Consider the following 20,471-nt stretch of genomic DNA (forward strand, 5'->3'; position numbering starts at 1 on the left):
TCCTTATACTTCCACAGCCACAGTGCCTGCCAGCATGCCTCCTCTGACATGATGTACTGTGTCCTCTGAAACATAAGCAAGAATAAATAAATCATTCTACCCATCAGTTGGTTCTGCCCAGTTATTCTGTTATAGCAATAAGAAAAATAAGTAATACACTGAGTAAAGATAGTGCTTATTTGCACATCACCTTAAACTAGTTTTTTTACATAAGGAAATATATAGTTTTGGCAAAAAAATAATAAATTAGAATTTAGATTAGTATAAAGTTATTAATAAAGGCTTCATTCTCTCATGTTCCAGTATCTTGCTCACAAGGAATATTATTCCATAACTTTGCCTAAATAAAAAAATAGATACAAATATACTTACATAGTTATATGTATACATACATTTGTGTGTGTGTATATATATACATGCAAAATATGGATATGTCTCTGCTTTGAAAAAGCCCATACTCTGCTTTTATTGTTTCGACTCATATCAAAAATGTATTCTATCAACATATATATAACAATGCCTATTTTTCAGCATGTTAGATGTTAGATTAAGGTGTAGAATATTAAAAACACTAAAGGCCAAACTCACTTTTATTTTCCCATTCTTAAGTCAGTGAACAACATATATGTTTATAGGCCTATCTGGGGACATAAAGGGAAATGATATGCAGTGAAAAATTGTGTTTATTTTGTCTGGCCCCAAAATTAGTTTGAATGAACAATATTAACAGATGCTGTGGTTCCCATCACTATTATCTGCTCTATCTGCCATATTCCTTCTTCATAGAGGGCGTTGTTCTACTCGTCCATGTTAAAAAACAGAAAAATGAAAACTAAAAACCCCAAACAAACAAACACCCCTAAATCTCTGGCTTGAGAGATGTTTCAGTGGTTAAAAGCACCGGATACTCCTTCAGAGGGCCCAGTTTCAACTTTCAGCACCCACATGGTAGTTTACAGCCATCTGTAACTCCAGTTCCAGGGGATCCAGGGCTGTCTTCTGGGCTCTACAGCACCAGGCATGTACACATGGTGTGCAGAACACATGCAGGCAAAACACTCACAGATGTAAGATAATAGAATCACATGAAAAAACTAATCTAACTTTTCTAACCTTATACCTTGAGTTATTATCTTTAATAATAAGGAATTAAGAAGTTTAAACAATGTGGTTCAGCTGGCTATAGTCCTTAGAGAAGAAAAATATCTTCCCTACTATCTTGCTAATAAGTCCCTAACTACGATTTTCAATTGATCTATCTCTTGGAGGATTTGAGAATATTCAAATACCCAGAACTCTGGCATACAGACACTTGATAAATGCCGCAAGATCCTATCTTAAAGACCAATAATGTAATTTGGGTGAAAATAAAGAGACTGCGGGTAGAGGCTGTGAAGGATGAACGGGTAGATTTCACGTGCCCAGTTCCCTATTACAGAAAGAGATATTTATTGCTTGCAGCACAGCCGAGGGACTGCATTTGGAATAAGCCATAGAAAGCAGTCTATGGCTGAGGTCCTGGGGCTCAGCCCAGGATAAGGCATTTGGCAGTTCAGCCTCAGCATGGCAGGAAGCCTGCTTTCCAAACAGCAGCTGCAAAAAGACACAGTTTGTTAAAACTTATCTTCCATCGCCCACTGCAGTCCTCCAGCACTCTCCCGGGCACACTGCTGTCTTTGTAATCCAGTGATGGAGGTTCAAAGGAGGGAGAGAGGGGAGGGGAAAGAGGAGAGGAGAAGGGAGGAAGGAGCCACACAGAGAGAGGTGAGAGAGAAGGGTGGGAAGACAGGACAGAGAGAGGCTGATGAGAGAAACCTGCAGCAGGAAGAAAGCAGTGCTGGGCAGTCAGAAGCAGAAGTGATCTTTCCAACATCAAGGAGACTAGAGGCACCTTTGCATTCAGGTTTTTTCTTGGAATTTATTCATGAATTATTACCAGTATTTTGTTTCTGATATTAATGGTATCATTATTTTCATTGGAATTACAAGTATTATAACAGTATCATTATTTCCATAACCAAAGCCCTTTGTATCTATTATTTTCACCTGAGTGATACAAATGTGAATATTTTAAGTAATAACTTTCTATCTTACAGGATACGTATTAAGTAGCTGTCCTAATATTATCCCCGGGGGTGATAACTAAAGGGATATTGGGAAATCAAGCTTGCAGGATCTCACCCCATTGCTCCCCTCTTGAGGCTAGTCTTCTGAAGACCTGTCTTTCTTTGTCCATTTATTTGGTAGCTTGGCTATACCACCATGGATGCCATCTAACCAAGAGGAACTGCTTGATAACCCAGAGCCCAGCTTCCATAAGCAGACTGTCTTATATGAATGTAGGCTTCACCACACTACATATCACCTGAGTGACTCCAAGTAAGTGACTCCTTTCTGTGCCACAGTGTCCCTCTCTACAATGGCAACATCCAAAACAAGAACAGTGGTGTCGTCCTTATAGGAGAATGGATTCTTGTAGTATCTGAAAGATGTTTTATTCACAAAAAGAAGAAGCAGCTAGGATTGTCTGGAGCAAGGCAGGAGCATTGTTTCAAAGGAGGACATGGCACAAGACATGAATTTTGGTATAGTTTGGTATTTGTTTAGCTAAATTTCCCAGTTATCAAAAGACAGGGCTAGGAAGTGCCCTGACTCCTGAACTTCACTGGGATAACTATGAAAGTCACTCATACCATGGTGACAAGAAAACAAAACAAAACCAGCCCATCATATTAATGGTTCTTTACCTTTGAGGGAATTTTTTTCTTCAAGAATTTGATCAAAGTTTTAGCGAAAAATGGGTAAAGATATAAACATTCACATTCAGTTTTGAGCGTCAAGGACTTTTATACAGTGAGTGTGCTTTGGCAGATGAAAATCAAATAAAAGACGTGTTAGGTAAAAACAGCTTTGCCTTTCTGCATTGAAGGTTTGCAGCAAAGCAAAGTTTTCATCCATGCTTATCCTCCCTGCTGGCTTGGGGCATTGTAGCCTCCACATCTCCTCTAACCTATTTAACTGGTAAGGGTGCAGATGAAAATGGTTAGGTCAGAAATGGAAACACAGGATAGAGGTGGAAGAGGATATGTAGCAACTGTCAAAACGAGAATCTAGAACATTTTATAAATGACCCTTCACTCAGTTTTCTCTTAGGACACAGGGAATTTAAAAAAAACATATAGACTCATATGAACAAAGAGATTTCTCTTCTGGCCCTGTGATTCTTAGAAAATCCAATCTCCTGTACATTCTCCATGAGGCAACCGTTGCTCTTTATAGTTGTGAAGGCAGCAGAATTATTATTAGTTCTGTGGAAAATATTGAACCACAGTTGTTTTCAGGAATGTCTTGCTGCTTAAGTTTAAATGTCACAAGGCATTTGATCATATTCAGATACCAACAGAACACACAGAAGCCTGCAGCCCAGACAGGGAGAGAAATCAAAGAGGCAGACACGTAATGGATCTGGGGTGTCAGACAGAGGACTTTGCAATGACCCTGAAATTCTCTACTTGCCTTCTTTCTGTATGTTCAGCTCAGACAGGCATTCCATAGCACAGGGTTACAGGCATTTCCTTGTTGAATATTTGATAAAGTTACAAAGAGAATCCCACAACCAATTTAATAGTAAAAGTCTTCTCCCATGTGACCTCCCAGTGAAAACAAATGAAGCACACATGAGGCCTTTCCAAGCCATGTGTAATGAACAGACCTTTTTAAGACAAAGAATGAGGGGGAGAGAGAGAGACAGAGAGACAGAGACAGAAACGGAAACACAGAGACACAGAGTGGTATCACTTTATTTTACATACCTTTAAAATGTAACTGAGTCATAGAATCAATACACCTTAGTGTTGGAAGAAACTTCTGGAGTCAGCCAGACTAAGTAAAAGGGCCAAATTGGATTTCTTCCTCCCTCTCTCTATTACAGTAATGAATTTCGTTAGCTCAGGCACACTGAATACTGACCAATAAGAACCGATCTGACAAAGTGCTGTTGAGCCAGGAGCCAACTCTATCAGATAAACACAGGCTATAACTGTGCATCAGTTACTTAAGCGCACATGGGTGTCCTCAAGGGTGTGAAGCAGTTTTGTATTTCTCAGCTCCCTACATTCTCATTTGATCATTTGTCCCTTTTCTCTTTTCCATATATAGAACAAAATATCTTTCGATACATGCTCTATTCCCACAAGTCTGAATTAATAGATTCTATGTAGCACAAATGTCTATGTAGCCCTCTGCTTCCCCATCAACCTGGCCTCTGCCCAGAGCACCATATGTTCTCAGTTCTCCATAGTGGCAGTCTTCAAAATGGGATATTTGGACTCTGATGTTCAGCTGTTCCAAGGAGTTTGTAGGCATATGCAGACTTACATATGTAGACTTACAAATCGTCTATTTCAATATGTACTTTCCCTTATGATTGTCCCCTTTAAATGATGCCTGGGGTCAGAATTATGTCAATTCTCTTTCCCTCCTCGCCCCCGTTTTTTCCCTTCTTTTTTTTTTTTTTTTTTTTTTTTTTTTTTTTTTTTTTTTTTTTTTTTTTGGTTTTTCGAGACAGGGTTTCTCTGTGTAGCTTTGCGCCTTTCCTGGGACTCACTTGGTAGCCCAGGCTGGCCTCGAACTCACAGAGATCCGCCTGGCTCTGCCTCCCGAGTGCTGGGATTAAAGGCGTGCGCCACCACCGCCCGGCCGTTTTTTCCCTTCTAACAAAAGAAAAGCATAGCTCTCAGGTTCCTGGTGCTTCATACAGCACGATCATCCCATGGTCTCCAACCCTTTGCTTTCGAATACTGTGAAAAAGAATTTAAAGAACACACCCACTACTGTATCTTAAAGATTTTATTTCATAAGTGACTATTCTGTAACTTTAGTCTGCATCTGGAAAGGATCATGGAATCAAGAAACAGTACTATTTCAAAAACTCGAAATAGGGGGGGAAAGGATTGCTGGTGCCCTCTCTCTTCTCCAACAATGTAACATTTTCTTCTTGATGCATGGGCTAATTTAAAAAGAAAGCCAGTTTCAAATGTCTCACTAAAAAATACATTTCCAATGCCATTCTCTTATATTCAGTATTTTCTAATATTTGAATCATGCATTCTTTTGGCCAATTGTCAAGGGTTCATATTCATAATAATCTGAGAAGAAATTTTAACACTAAGAGATTATAAACATGATAAATTCTAAATTTCTAAAAGGTTAAGTTATAGGTGAGTGTTTGGAATAGTTAAGCAAAGTGAGCAATGAAAAATCTCAGTACAAATGCCTATCCCTTTAGGATAAAATTTTTTGGGAAATATAGGATGGAAATGTGAGTTCAACATGGAAAAGCAATGATGACATTTGGAGCTATGTAAGAAAAAATTGTTCAAGTATATTGCTAATTAGTGATGATGAGAATCATCTACAGATGATGCATCTGTAGATATGTTTAAAGGAAAGAAGTCACATTTAGAATGTATATAGTGACAACATCGGCAACTTTATCCTTAGCAAATGCTTAAATATGATCAAAATATTAGCTGTGAAAGAAAGTAGACTTTTCAAAATTCCTTAGGTGGTTCAGAAATGAAACTGCTGCTGTGCATTGACCCCAAACTTACCACTCTAGTGTGTTCCTGAGACATTATTTACATTAGCCAGGAGTCTGTGAGAAATACAGATGCCAGCTCCCAACCTGACACCCACCAAATCAGAATAATTTTAATATGATTCTAACACATCTTCATTCTGTTAAAGGTTGTGGACAACTGTGTTACAAAGTTCCTTCACCTAGATAATGTTTTGTAATTAACCCATTGTCTCCTTAAATATTAACATTTCTTCCACTTGTTTTGTGTCATGATTAATGGGACAGACTCTATTAGCCCCGGCTAGAAACCTAGGACACATTGTTAAAGCTTCCAGTCCATGTTAGAGTTTCTATTGCTATGAAGAGATACCATGACCATGGCAACCCTTATAAAGGAAAAATTATTTAGTTGGGGTGGCTTACATTTTCAGAGGTTTAGTCCATTAACATCATGATGCAACATGGTAGTGTATAGGTAGACACCATGCAAGAGAAGTAAGGAACTGTCCTGTATCTTGGCTTGCAGGCAACAGGAAGTGGTCTGAGACACTGGATGGCATCTTGAACATATAAGAGACCTCATAGCCCACCTCTACAGTGACACACTTCCTCCAACAAGGCCATACCAATCCTAACAAATCCATACCTCATAATAGTGCCACTCCCTTTGGGGACCATTTTCTTTCAAACCACCACACTGTCCTAATACCAGTGTTCTTCACATCCAATCAGCCAAAAGTTCACCTTCTCATTATTTACTTTGTACTAAGCAGTGTGGACTGAGAGTTAAGTATGATATATTACAAGTTGATCTAAAATAACTATTTCTCTCTCTCTCTCTTTTTTTGTTTGTTTGTTTTGTTTTTCAAGTCAGGGTTCCTCTGTGTAGCCTTGACGCCTTTCCTGGAACCCACTTTGTAGCCCATGATGGCCTTGAACTCACAGAGATCCGCCTGCCTCTGCCTCCCAAGTGCTGGGATTAAAGGCTTGTGCCACCACCACCTGGCGAATAACTATTTTTTAATGCCTCCCTTGGCGGATGAACTCTGTGAAAAGGTAAACTGATGAACAATAAAAATTTGTATAAGTTTATTGGAGAGAACAATGGCACATGACGTCCCCAGCTCCAAACCAGTACAGGTTCAGGAGAGAGCCCAAAGGGATAGCTGTTAAAGAGGAAAACGTGTAAAACAAAGGAAATGTTTAATTGATCTCAGTTGCTTTGTTTGCTATGTCCTATGGGGCCTCTCTACTTAGAGTTTGTTGACTGACTGATTGCTAGAACAACTGATGCTCGAACAACATAAGTTCTGTGTTGTTTAGGCAATTATAAGATCAATTTAAGTTTTACTTATGTTCGCAACTTAATCAACATTGAGGCCACTGAGGTAAGTAGGCAGCTTCAGGGGTTCACTTGTTTGAATACTTCATTGCTAGCTTGTAACACTATCTCACAAGGTTGTGGAACTTCTGAAGTGATGGTTTAACTTACAAAATGGGGGTGTCCTGGGTGGGCCTTCAAAGTGATACCTCTGCTTCTGAGCCAAGATCTCTGCTTGTTGATTCATCAAGATATCCACCCTAACCCAGCCACATTTACCCATCACCACGAACTATGCCATGTTTTCCTTACCATGATGGACTGAACTCTCTAAAACTGTAAGCCAAAAATTTAACTCTTCCTCCTTTAAGTTGATTCTGTGGAGCATCCTAACCCCAGGAAAAGTGTCCAATACAGTCATCCTCTGGAGCTCACCTTTTTGTGTAATAACTTCCTGTAACTGTTAATGTTTGTGTATGTGCATGGGGAGGACCTGTGGTTTGCTCCTAGCCAACAAAATGTGGGAAAAAATAGATCATTCCTAAGGTGACTTCATGTCATACAAGATCCCTAGAAAACTTGTGGCATCTGTGTTTTCATTGATGGCTCCAATGAAATGAGATGGAACCTTATAACTGTCTCTAGAGAGAACCAGGAAACAGGGGACTAGAGGCAGACACTGGGACTTGAATGTAGCCTCATACAAGGGTCAAAAGCTTCCTTGGCTCATAGCATTATAGTTTTCTGATAAATAGATAGATAGATATAGATAGATAGATATAGATAGATAGATAGATAGATAGATAGATAATTGATAGATAAATAGATAGAGAGATAACTAGACAGATAGATAATAGATAGACACATGGACAGATGCTCCCAATAAACTAAGAGAACCTAGAGGTAGACTTATTCTTCTGCAATCAAGACTCAAGAAGAGAATATAATCTAGATCACACCTTGACTGGAGCCTTAGGAGTGATGCCCAGTGCCTGGGGATATTGCTTAGTGGGTAAAGTGTTTGCTGTGCAAGCATAAGTACCTAAGTTTGGATATCTAGGACCCATGAAAAAGTCAGGAGTAACTATTCTTCCCTGTAATCCTAGAGCTGATGGGTGGAGATGAGACTATCCCAAGGGCTCAGTAGTTAGCCAGGCAAACTGAATAAGCAGTCCCAAGTGCAATAAGAGACTGTATTGGGGTTGGGGATTTAGCTCAGTGGTAGAGTGCTTGCCTAGCAAGCACAAGGCCCTTGGTTCGGTCCTCAGCTCCTGAAAAAAAAAAAAGAAAGACTGTATCAAATGTATCAAAAACTAAGTTAGAGAAACAAAGAAAATATTGTGATATCAACCGCTGTCTTCCACATATGCCTACATTTGTGAGCACCTGTGTTCACACACACACACACACACACACACACACACACACACACACACACACACACACACACTAAATGAATAAAAAATAAGATCATGTCCTATTTAACACTGCAAAGCAGGGCAGTGAGAGAACTTTCTATTTTCTGAACACAGCACCAACTCTCCTGCTGCACAATTTCACCAGCTCACCATGACTTGCACATCTGGCACATGTCCAGTAAACACACACCCAGTATGCACACTTCCTAGCAAAATGCTCTCATTTCCCTCCATTTGGCTTTATTCATTCACAGAGAGTTTTGAATGCTGCCAAGTTCAAAATGTGTTGCTAAGAAACACACTTGCCTCATGGATAAAAGCAGAAGTCTAAAGGCAACTCATAATAGTTTCATTTTCTGACTAGTCTATAAATCTTGGAAGCCATCAGGCTCTTGGTTCCCCAAATGGTAACTGAAAAAACTGTTGGGGTCAGGGGGAATGATGGATGTTCTATTCAGGGTATACACTCCTTCTCATTTCTATAGTGACCAGACAACCCTAGGTGGTATTTACTATATCCCACATCCTGTCTTACTGTAGTCCAGTCCACGCTGTACACTGTTAGACTGTCACAGAACACCTGACTGTCTCTTTTCCTTTATATTCAGACCAAGGCTCTCCAAAGATTCCCAGGTGTATTAACGACCTTGGCAAGCTGTTTTGTGCAATCTCTTTGATATCTGATCTGATCTTTCTGCTGTAGCCAAACAGATTTTCTCTCAACATGCTCCTTGTATTTTAATCATTGGCTCACTAGTTTATCCATATCTCTTTTACTAGCTACCTTTCTGTTGTGATAAAATGCCATGACCAAAAGTGACTTATGGAGTGAAGAGTTTCTTTGGGCTTCACAGTTCCAGAGAGAGAGTTCACCGTTGTGGGGGAGGCATGGCAACAGGCAGCCAGAGCAGAAGTTGAGAGATCAGATCTTCAAACCCAAACATGAGGCAGAGAACAAATTGGAAATGGGGCATGGCTATAAACTCTCAAAGCCCAGCCATAGTAATATACTTCCTCTAGTCAAGCTCTGCTTCATAAAGGTTCTAAAACCTCCCAAAAATGTGCCACTAACTTGGTGCCAAGTGTTCTGTGGGGACATTTCTCATTCAAGTCACCACACCTTCCTAATCCAACATTTGACACTGTTATTGTAGCCAATTTAATATATCCTGTGATATTCTGCAGATGAAAGTTTTCCATTCTTCAAATTCTTTACAATGACTTTCTTGATATTATCCCCTTAAGGGAAGTGACCTTAACTCCTGTGATACATTTTTCCTTTGGGGGATTTTTTTTCTTTGTGGTGATTGCAGTGCTTGTGACTATGTCTTTTGTCCCAATGTGTCTACTGAGCTATTTACTTTTAGGTATTATTTGTTCATTACTGTATTCCATACAATAACCCATAAAACAGATAATTGATATATGTATTGAACACAAATAACTGATTTGGTTGAATGTTTTATACTGGATTTTATGATGCATATGGCACATGCATTGTTTATTCCTCATGAATAGGTAGAATGACTAACATATTTATCATATAAATTAGGAAGCTGGGGTTCTAAAAGGTTAGATTATGATGATATTAGTTTAGGATCACAATAAAGAAGCATTCGGTGGCCAAGTCAAGATGCACAAAGAAGTTTGCACAATTCTACTTATTTTCTAGTGAGTGCTATAGATTTGGGAGTGTCAAGTAAAGGTTCTGAAAATGCTAAAAATTCTCTTGAATGAAAATGATAAAGACCATATCATTTATAATGAGTTCAATTTTCTTACAGGCAATCTCATTCACTGCTGATGAGCATGTCTGTCGGTACAGCCCCCTTTCAGGACATTTAGTTCTAATTTTTCAAATTGTTCAATATGCATTCCATTTGCACAAGCTATAATTTCATTTAAGAGCATGTGAAAGGAAAAAAAAACTGTAGTAGCTTGAACAAAATAGAAACTCAGTTATGGTTTTGTAAAACAAGTCCAGGGAAAAGCATATGATCACTTGGAGATGTTTGGAGCCTAGATGCCTTCACTCTTACTGCTCCCTTGTGCCCTTAACATGTCAACTCTTCACCCAAGATGGATTTCAGTTCAGTCAGCATGAAAAAGGAGGGAATAAAGAAAGAATTTCCTTTTATTAGAAAAGAGACTGCTTAAGAAAATGTATACAACTAAGCTCTTATTTCATTGGATAATAGTAAGACACATGGCCATAGCTTCCTATAAAAAAAATTGGGAAATGTATAGCCTTGTACCTAGGCTTGGTGCCTCTTGAAGCAAATGAGACCATTAAGGAATGAAGGGATGAGTATTATGGACCTACTGGGCATTGTTGCACAGTATCTAACTCAGGATTTCCACATCACCTCTAGAAGCAAATTGTGTTGGTATCAAAGACATATATGGGAAATAATTACTGCATTACTCTTTAAAACAACTAAGTATAACCAAATACATTGGTTTAGAAAAATTAATTATGATATGCCAATAAAATATAGCCATGTTCTTAATACTGCCATGGCTAACCTACATAATTAGGTGAAAAAAGCAACTAGGAAAACATAGCACAATCTAATTTTAAAATAAATATACATGTATGAAATGGGTCATATTTTGCTTTATACATTTATGTATTTTTTAAACTTTTATTCATTATTATCACTGGAGGTGTCGGTGTCAAAGAACAACTGTGTGGAGTTGGTTCTCTTTCTGTATTTACAAGAATACTGGGATGGAACTTAGGTCACCAGGCTTGCACAGCAAGTTCTTTTTTCCCCTGAGCCATCTTGTCAACCCCATTCCTTTATTTTTAACAATAAAACAATACTTTGACTATTATTTGTTTAAAGTTAAAACTTTGTTTATTAAAAAAAACACCTAGCTTAGGAATGCATAAACCTCTCAATATAACTTTTTGTCATTATTCCTACTTCTTTGGCCTCGTTTAACTTAGAGCATCAGCCTCATAGACATTCCCACTCAGGACTGTGAGAAGGAAGCTTCCTAACATCTTTGGGGAGGTGGTACCCAGGTTAGCTCTCGGACACCTTTCCTATGGACAGCTCCAGCCTCTAGCTATAATGATATAAGCCTGGGAAACCCTGAGATTCATAGTTCTAATTTGCAGTTTTGTTATCAAAGAGGTTTGAGAATGCTAAAATAAAGTAATATGGATTTCTTTTCAACAAGATAATTTAGAGCCTTTAATAGTAGGAGATGGTTATGAATCTACAAGGAGAAATGTATACTCATTTACAGTGTTTAGAGAGTATTTTTACCAAGAAGACTTTCGTTCTTTCTTTTTTCTTTCTTTCTTTTTCTTTCTCTCTTTCCTTTCCCTTCCTTCTTTAAAGATTTCCCATATTGTATAAGGCTCGGTCTTTATCAGATCCCATTCCAGGGGTAAAACTCAGGCAAATCACCCAAATACAAAGAGATACATAATGTGCCACTCTTGTCTCAGTCAGCATGAGCTACTGAAACAAAAATATCAAAGACAAAATGGTGTAGACTATGGAAATTATTCTTTGCCATTCTGAAACTGCAGAAAGCCAAGATCAGGCTGCAAGCGTGGTCTGGCTCCAGTGAGGAATTTCTTCCAGGGAGGTAGACAAAGGAACTAACCAGCTCCCCGTTTGGGTCTCTTGAATTTAGGGAACTAAACCCATTTTTAAGGACTCCACTGTCAACAATATTTTAGATCAGGACCATTGGCTCCCCAATAATGACATGGAGACTTATTAATGAAAGCTCAGCCAATAGCTTAGGCTTGTTTCTAACTAGTTCTTATAACCTAAATTAATTCATATCTTTTAATCTATGTTCTTTTATGTGGGCATTAATTTCATCATGAAGGCCCCATGCTCACCACCTAATCTAGTCCTAGGTGTCTCCCACAGCCTTTGTTTCTAGATAATCACAATAGGACCCACAGCCTCACCACAGGAGAACATTGGCTTGACACAGTTCAGCCAATGATGGCTCGAGGGAAACTTCCCATCTCTCATCATGATTTGCCATGACTCTTACTGCATATTAATTGGCTCTCAGAGGTCTCCCTATGCTTCCTCCCAACCTCTAGTCAAGGTTAGTTCCCTCAGGAAGTCTTCTATGTACATCTTATCTCTCCCTCCTGTCAAATTCTCCCATAATTTTCTTAACTTTGATCACAACATTTGCCAGGTTGTATGCGATATCTCACTTGCTTAGCATTATTCACCACTAGAATGCAAATCTGTCAGAGATAAGAATTTGAGGAGCATTTACTTGTGTATCTTCAGGGCCCAAAACAGTGCATGGGATAGAAGAGATGGTGTGATACATAAATGGGAGAGACTGATAGCAAAAGCATCTGTACCTATAGGATATGTTGCAGGATAGGAAACTACATCACTATCTCCCAGTTAGTGGAAAAGTTACTTTAAAAATTAGGACAGCTATGATCTATTTATTATGAAAGAAGTTTCAATCCAAAAGCACACTTTAAATAAGGTTTCAAAATTTCAAATGGTTATCATGAAATAAAAGTCATATCTCTAATTCAAATAAAATGCTATCTCATAAACCCTGATAAATTTTCATATCAGGATGCAAAATATGTATCATTTCCAGTAAAAAAAAATTGTATGTGCATATTGCTTTGCATTAAATTGAGTCTTCAAAAAGTCTAGGTTAAGTCCTAACTAGCAGTTCCTTCTTGTCAGGTCCAAAGGAAACTCCCATCTCCCTCAAATTCTGGAGGTTAGACAAAAGCCAGCATGCCTTAGGAATTGTGAAGCCAGTTCCCCTCTACCAAAGAGCCATTTTTCCTTATCATTGACAGAAGGGACCAATGGTTATCTATGAAGCCTGTTAGCATACCAAAGCACATGCTGGCCTCCTGGTCCCCTCAATACCACAAGTACTTGTTACACATTTCAAAGCCCATGCTGGCATTCTGAACTTCCCTTCCCCTAAACTTCTCCAATTCATGGACTTCCTTCACATTTTTTTCTTATCCAGCTCATAGGTTTCTCCTTTTTCACTATAACCCTGCTAATTCAGCTGTACACTCTCTTGGTCCCCTCTTATTCCTTGTTCTTGGTCCTGTCTTTGCCACCCTCCCCTTTCTCGTTCTCTCTCCCCACTCCCTGCCTCCTCACATCCAGTCTGCTGGCCATGTTCAGTTTACAACTTTCTCTCTTTGTTCTGGAATTTTCTAGATGCCTCTGGATGTTTTCTCCCTCATATCTACAATAAAAAAAAAAAAAAAACCTTCTGCTTAACCACACCTTCGAGTGGTCATGTCGGCAGTTTTATACATCTGGTGCTGAAACCCTGAGTTTGCACCTCTGGCGCCTAAACCCTCAGTTTATTCACTTGTGACTATGATCTTCTTTGGAAAAAAGGGTCTTTGCAGATGTAATTATGTTGAGATGGGGTCATAGCTCATTAAGATCAGGCCTTACACACAGGACTATCATCCTTATAAAAAAAGAACAAATGATCACAGAGAGACAATAGAATGGAATGGTATAGGTAGAGATGGGGACAATTTGTCCACAAGTCAGAGTATCTAGAGTTAGTCAGTAACATCAGATGCAAAGAGAAAGGCATGGAACAGATCTGCCCTGCAGTCTTTAGAAAAAGGATGGTCCTGCCCATGGACTTCAAATCCCTGACCTGTAGAACTGTAAGAAAATCATTCTTATTTGAAGACATTAATTTTACGGTAGTTGGTTACATCAGCCCTTGGGTATACAGATACATATTGTTCCATTTCATTTAAATCAGTGACAGTAAGACTTGTCATCCTTAGTTCCAGTTCTCAAGAATCAAGGGGTAATGTCTTGTAAGGTAGGTGGTTAATGAACCACTCAGGTAAATCTGAGACTGGTTTGTTACAGGAAAATTATGCTACACTGACCAAAGCTGCCAGGATGCTTTTCTTTTCTCCTGACTCTAATCAAACATCAAGCTCTCTCTGTCCCTTATTCTTTTTCCCTAATAGACTGGGAAGCAAAAAAAAAAAAAAAAAAAAAAAAAAAAACCAAACATATGTATTTGGTTCAAAACTAACTTGAAATGGTCAACAATGATTTTAATGATAAAGCCATGGTAACTGAGCTGACATTCCATGTCCCAAATTGCAGACTACAGGGACTAGAGTTAGCCAAATGACTTCCCTTTGAATAGAGAGAATATGGAAATTTTGACAAGACCCTTATCTTGCATCAAAACAAGCAGGTGTTCCAACAATGCAAATGACATGCGCTGCCAAAAAACTGTCCCCTCCAGTTTTGGCAGCTCATTCTGAATGTTTAAGTATGTCCATTGGCTCACAGAGCACCTGCAACACAGGCAGTAGGAAGTGGGGGCGCTGAAGATTTTCAGAAGTTGTATGGTTTCATAAAGCCTTTACTGGGAAGGTACAATGGTACTGTAGGATGTCTTTCTGTACGTTGTGACTATGTGTTGCTCTGGTTGGTTGATAAATAAAGCTGTTTGGCCAATGGCAAGACAGAATAAGGTTAAGTGGGACATTCAAACTGAAGAAATGGGAAAAGAAAGGAGAGTGAGAAGAGATGCCACCCTGCTGCCTGAGGAGCAACAAGATGCCAGGAGACCAATAACACACCACAGCTATGTGGCAACATTAGATTAATAGAAATGGGTTAAGTTATAAGAGCTAGGTAGCAAAAAGCCTGACCTATAGGCCATACAGTTTGTAAGTAATATAAGCCTCTATGCATTTACTTGGGACCAAGTGGCTGCAGGTGCCGGGTGGGAGAGATTCGTCCTGACTGCAGGACTGGGCAGGACCTGAGAAACCTCTGGCTACACAATGGTGTAGAGGTGTCTTCTAAAGTTCCTGGGTGGAAAATTTAATCCCCAGTGTAATTGTGTTAGAAGATGGGACCTCGAAAAGGTTATTAAGGGCAAGGGCCAAGCCTTCATATGTGTGTCAATATTACTCATGTCAGAGTCAATTTGTTATTGTGAAGTAAGTTTCTCAGAGAGAAGACACATATGCTGGACCAGTCTACAAAAGGTGATTAGAACTTCAATGATACTGGAGAGGTTGAAATGTTGCAGGTCTGAGGTCTACTTACAAATTATTATCCTGGGCTATATTTCAGCCCCTTGAAAAGCCATTGTTCCCTGTGTGTGACCCAACATCCTTGTGACATTCATGTGAAACTCATTGGGATACATTAGCTTTACAGATGCCCTAGCCTCCACAAGTCCAAAAGCTAAGAATATCATCATAGTGCATAATATCAGTGTCTGGTTATTAGTACAGAGAAGGTCAGTCAATGCTGCCATTCAAACCACTAGACACATCAGTCTTGACAGATAAATCATAGAATTTGGGTAGAGGACCAACATGAGCTATGCTTCTCATTTGTATATAACTGGGTCCAAGTTAACTTCTGTGAACCTCAGCAGCCTCATCTGTAAAACAGGAATAATAATTTCCACCTCACAGAGGCTACCGAGAAATTGAGTAGAGTGAATGAAAAGTCATCCATAAATCTTAGCAAATATGGGATGCTAGTCACATACATTCCTTTGCCACAGACTACACGCTCAGCCATAGATACTTGATTCAGTGTAAGAACTCAAAGGAACCTAAGAATTTGTGAACGTGTTTACTCAGCCCACCACCATCACTGACTAGTCCTTCTATAGCTTGAGCTGTGCACAATGCATGCACCAGATGATTTAAGAGAGGGTTACCTGGACATTTGGAAGCTTATAATGTTCCTCATTTGGTGTGATGAAATTGGTAATTGATTAGTTAATGGAAAATAATGGTCAAAAAGGGGAACTACTTTAAAATGATGCATATATAATGAAATTTTATTATAACTTGGAATATATTAATGGAGCCCACACCTAAACTGTTGATGAAGGCAGAGGAGTAAGGTATTTTTTTTGTGCTCAAACCTCCTCCCCATCCTACCCTCACATTGGGACTGAACCTATTACATATGGCTACCCCTGAGATATAGCCTAAGTCCTCATGCCAAGGCTTTGATATGCGGTTGACAATAATGGTCCAAGGATTAGCATTTATCTCGCATAAACAATTCAGATTTTAACTGGCTCTGAGTCGCAGGTTCAACTCCTTTAAAGCAGAGGTCCTTTATGAAATGACCTAAATCTATACCTTATCCCATTTCGCAGTTTCCTCCATCCTAAAGCTGATGGAGTCACCTTATCCAAGCCAAGTGAGAAGCTGCTTCTTAGCAGCTCAGACTTACTGTTTCCAAAGCATCCACAGAATTCATAGCTCTTTCTCTGCACTTGCATCAAGTCTTTTTAGGAAACATTTCATTAAAATCTATAATTTCATAACAAATGGAATGGACAGTGACGTAAATGGATCTGAAACCACTGCTTGTTCTGGTGTGAACAGAAGGACAAGGATGAGACAGAAAGCTGGCTGCTGCTTAGGAGCAGGTGGCCCTCTTTGAGCATTAGGCAATGTGCATCGCAGGAGTGTAGGAAGCACGACTGAATCCCCTGGCTGACAAGACATCGGTACAGTTTCTGATGCAGCAGTTTGTCTGAGAAAGATGTGTTCAGCTACTTGCAACGAGACTTAGAGGCTAACAAAATTAGAATGGGGTAAGCAAAGCCTGGTTGAGAGGAGCTGCAGCTGTAGGGACTGCATGCAGTTAAGAGGCGAAACAGAGCTCTGGAGCTCTTTCCAAGTTCCACTGGAGGAAGCTGCTTGTTTCATCTGATCTTTGAAGACTGAGAGACTCAGCTTATGATGAAACTTCTGTCTGTCTCAATCCAGGAGGAAAGATACACTCCCAAAAGATCCTGAAAAATACCAGACCGTGTGTATCAGCAAACAGCTGAGCTCTTCCCTCCGTAACTGAAGGTTCAGCAGGCATCCCCAGAGGAAACCCTCTGTGGTGGGCCACTGTGCTTATTCCCTGCTCAGAACCACACTAGACTCTCAGACAGCTTCTTTAGTCAATACAAGTCAGCAACATCAAGGGCAAGACCAGCAGTAACTGACAGCTATAAAACTCTTCCTTCAAACAGAGTACTAAGTGCTGATAGAGTTAGCCACATTCAAGCTTAACAGTAACCCAGGAAGATATTTTTAGCCCTATCTCACAAATAAGAACACTGTGTGTTCATGAGCATAGAGCCAGCAGAAAAGTAGAACTTGGATCTGAAATCAAATATATCTTATGATAAAGTTGCTCATAGCAGGCAGAACAAAGAAACGAGGGAGTTTTCTTCCTCGTGGGAGCACAGTGTGATTTTAACAGTTGTAATGATTTAAGCAACAGCCTTGAAGACATAGAGATAACAGCTTCCACTCAGCAACATGGATTGTCATAGGCCAGACAAGTGTCACTGCCACTATCTGGACGAATAATGTAGGATGACATCACAATGAGAAATGAAGACCTTAAGAACAGAAGGAATTCAGATGAATGGGTGTGCTGCAAACGTTAGTTCTATAAGTGAAGCTTCCAAGCTATTGCTTCATATTTCAACACCTGACTGAGAAAACTCCATCATGCTGAAACATTGCTTATACAATAGGCTAAACTTTGAGAATTAAGTATTCAGCAGGTCATCTATTTCTCCCATTATGATCAACAAATGAATTCTTATCCCTTGCACCACACCAGTAGGTTAGAATGCTTTGGATAATGCTTAACTCTTTTGAAAGAAAATTCATACATAATTCTCCCTTTCTCCAACATCTTACTGATAGTGGGTGGGATGGTTCCTGTTAACTGTTGACATGACAGAATCTAGAATCATGTAGAAGATGTGTCCACTGGATATGGCACCATTTCCTGGCTGGGATCCTGGATTGTATGACTATAGACAGATAACTGAGCAGTATGCATTTATTCATTGCTTGTTTCATCTGACTATAGATGTGAGCAGCTGTTTTACACCCCTGATACACTGACTTCCCTGCCATGACTGACTGCAGCCTAGCACACTGAGCTAAAACAAACCAAACTTTCTCCCTTAAGTTGCAATAGTCAGGGTATTTTATCACAGCAACAGGAAAAGACACTAAAACACTGGGACTCAAATTAACATCTTGACTGTAACAAAGACAAACCTTTGCTCAAGGTCACAAAGCTATTTGTAAGTATTCAAATGAGTTGCTTTCCATAAATATTCACTTGGTTGTAATAAAGCAAAAAGGTAGAGAAAGGAAAACTCTGACCCAGACTTAACATTTCATGTTGATAGTCTTCAAAATACTGCTGTTAAGTAATAAAGAGATGACCCTAGACTATAGAAATGGAAAGTCTCAATTCACAGATTTATTGAACACTTTTGTGTTGAACACCTTTTGCAGTCTCTTGCCTGTCTTCCATAAACTTAGACTGAGGCCAGGGTCTCAAAATCAGATCCACAGGTGCTCTACAAGATACTTCTACCTGCTAGAAGTCAAGAGCTTCCTTCACACATTTGTTTGTTTTTCTAAGGAATAGGCTCTTCCCTTTCATTTTCTTTTTAAATTCTTATTTTAAAAGTTAACAACTGGTACTATAAAGGACCATGACTGAAATCAAAGAATAACAATGAGTTATTAGCCATGGAGTGCCAACCTCCTCCCTCCCATGTGGGCTGACCTTCCATATCTGGTTACATTTACTGTGGCAAACCCTCAGGGTGTGGTGGCGTTGTATTTGCCTTGTGAACTCACAAAGACTACCTATAAATAACAGTTAATGTTCTGTTCCTCATTACTTAATTTTTAGGTTGCTCAACAGTTTCAAACAAAGACAAATATTTAATGACCAGCTACTGTGTTGCAAGCAAAGGAGCTCAACACAGGTCTGTATGAGTGAGACTTCCCATTGGCAAAAGCTTTGAAGTATTTCCTTCCTTTCTTTTTATTTTTTTTTACATTATCATACAAAGTAATAAATTTCATTATGACTTTTTTTCATCCATGTATGTGATTGTATTTTGTTCTGCTCTGAAGTCACGTGTGTTCTATTACCCTGTATTTTCCCCTCTCTTCCCCCATCATCAGGGCTTTCCCCCTTTTTTCTTTCCATCTGCCCTGTTTCTTAACTACACATTTAAAGAAAACATGACACTAGAAAATTTGAGGGCTTTTGAGAAATTTTTAACTAGGGATCAATTCTGTTTGTTTTAAAAACAATATTAGCACATCCTGAGGCTAACAGAGATCACGTTGTGGTGTTCTTTTTCTTTTTTATGAATGTAATAAATAAATAAAACGCCTTTTCACAGAGCTGAGAGTAGATATCTAGGACCCAAACCCCTTCTAGAACTAAAGAAAATGAATGTTTTCCATCATAAGAACCTTGGGCACAGTATGCAGACTGTATCCTGACATCAAAGTGCTGGTATAGATTTGATTCTAGCCTTTGATTCAATCCAGTGAAAAATTCTCTGAAGAATTTAGACCAGTACTATCAGATAACTGCAGCATTTGAGGGATGACACCCAAACTCACATACATACCCACCCACACACCCAAACACATACACACCCAAACACACACACACACACAAAAACACACACATGCCCAAACACACATACAACACACCTAAACACACACACACACACACACACACACACACACACACACACACACACACATATACACACACACCCAAACACATACACACCCAAACACATACACACCCAAACACATACACACCCAAACACATACACACCCAAACACACACACACACACACACACACACACACACACACACACACACACACACACACACACACACACACAAGGGTTTCTGTTTTTCCAAGCCTTAACTTCCAGGCTTCTTCTATAAAGATGACTTATCTGTCAAAAATAACTGTACTTGCTGAGCCACAGCCAACCGTACCCCCCAGCCAAATCACTCACATCCTTCTCCAGGGAGTCTCTCTGACTCTCTCCATGCATACCTTCTCCCCAACACACTAGGTCTGGCCCAGAACCCTTATCCACTACCCCTGTCTATCCTGGTCATCTACCTGCACTGTACCCTACTCTAGGATTCCACCAGAACCCACTCTACCTGCCACCACTCACAGATGCCTATTTCAATGAGTCCCCCAGATCTTTCCCATCTACCCTCCCCAACCTTCCAGATCAAGCCTGGAGTCCCAGAGCTATCACCCCAGTCAGGTC

General features: G+C 39.5%; 1 long non-coding RNA gene across 2 annotated transcripts in view; it reads left to right on the forward strand.

Annotated features, from left to right (window-relative positions):
- Nucleotides 1-1,789: 1,789 nt before the first annotated feature.
- The window catches only part of LOC128099854 (uncharacterized), a 36,634-nt gene continuing 17,952 nt past the window's right edge, over nt 1,790-20,471 (forward strand). Inside the window, exons 1-3 of one of the 2 annotated variants that reach the window (XR_008214580.1) lie at nt 1,790-1,903; nt 2,248-2,379; nt 19,063-19,261. This is a non-coding gene — a long non-coding RNA (uncharacterized LOC128099854). Of the gene's footprint in view, nt 1,904-2,247; nt 2,380-19,062; nt 19,262-20,471 lie in introns of those variants that run through there. The other variant, XR_008214581.1, reaches the window with a different exon arrangement.

Source organism: Peromyscus californicus, unplaced genomic scaffold (assembly GCF_007827085.1).
Source record: "Peromyscus californicus insignis strain IS unplaced genomic scaffold, ASM782708v3 Scaffold_6__1_contigs__length_162567912, whole genome shotgun sequence".
In the NCBI taxonomy this organism is placed as follows: domain Eukaryota; kingdom Metazoa; phylum Chordata; class Mammalia; order Rodentia; family Cricetidae; genus Peromyscus; species Peromyscus californicus.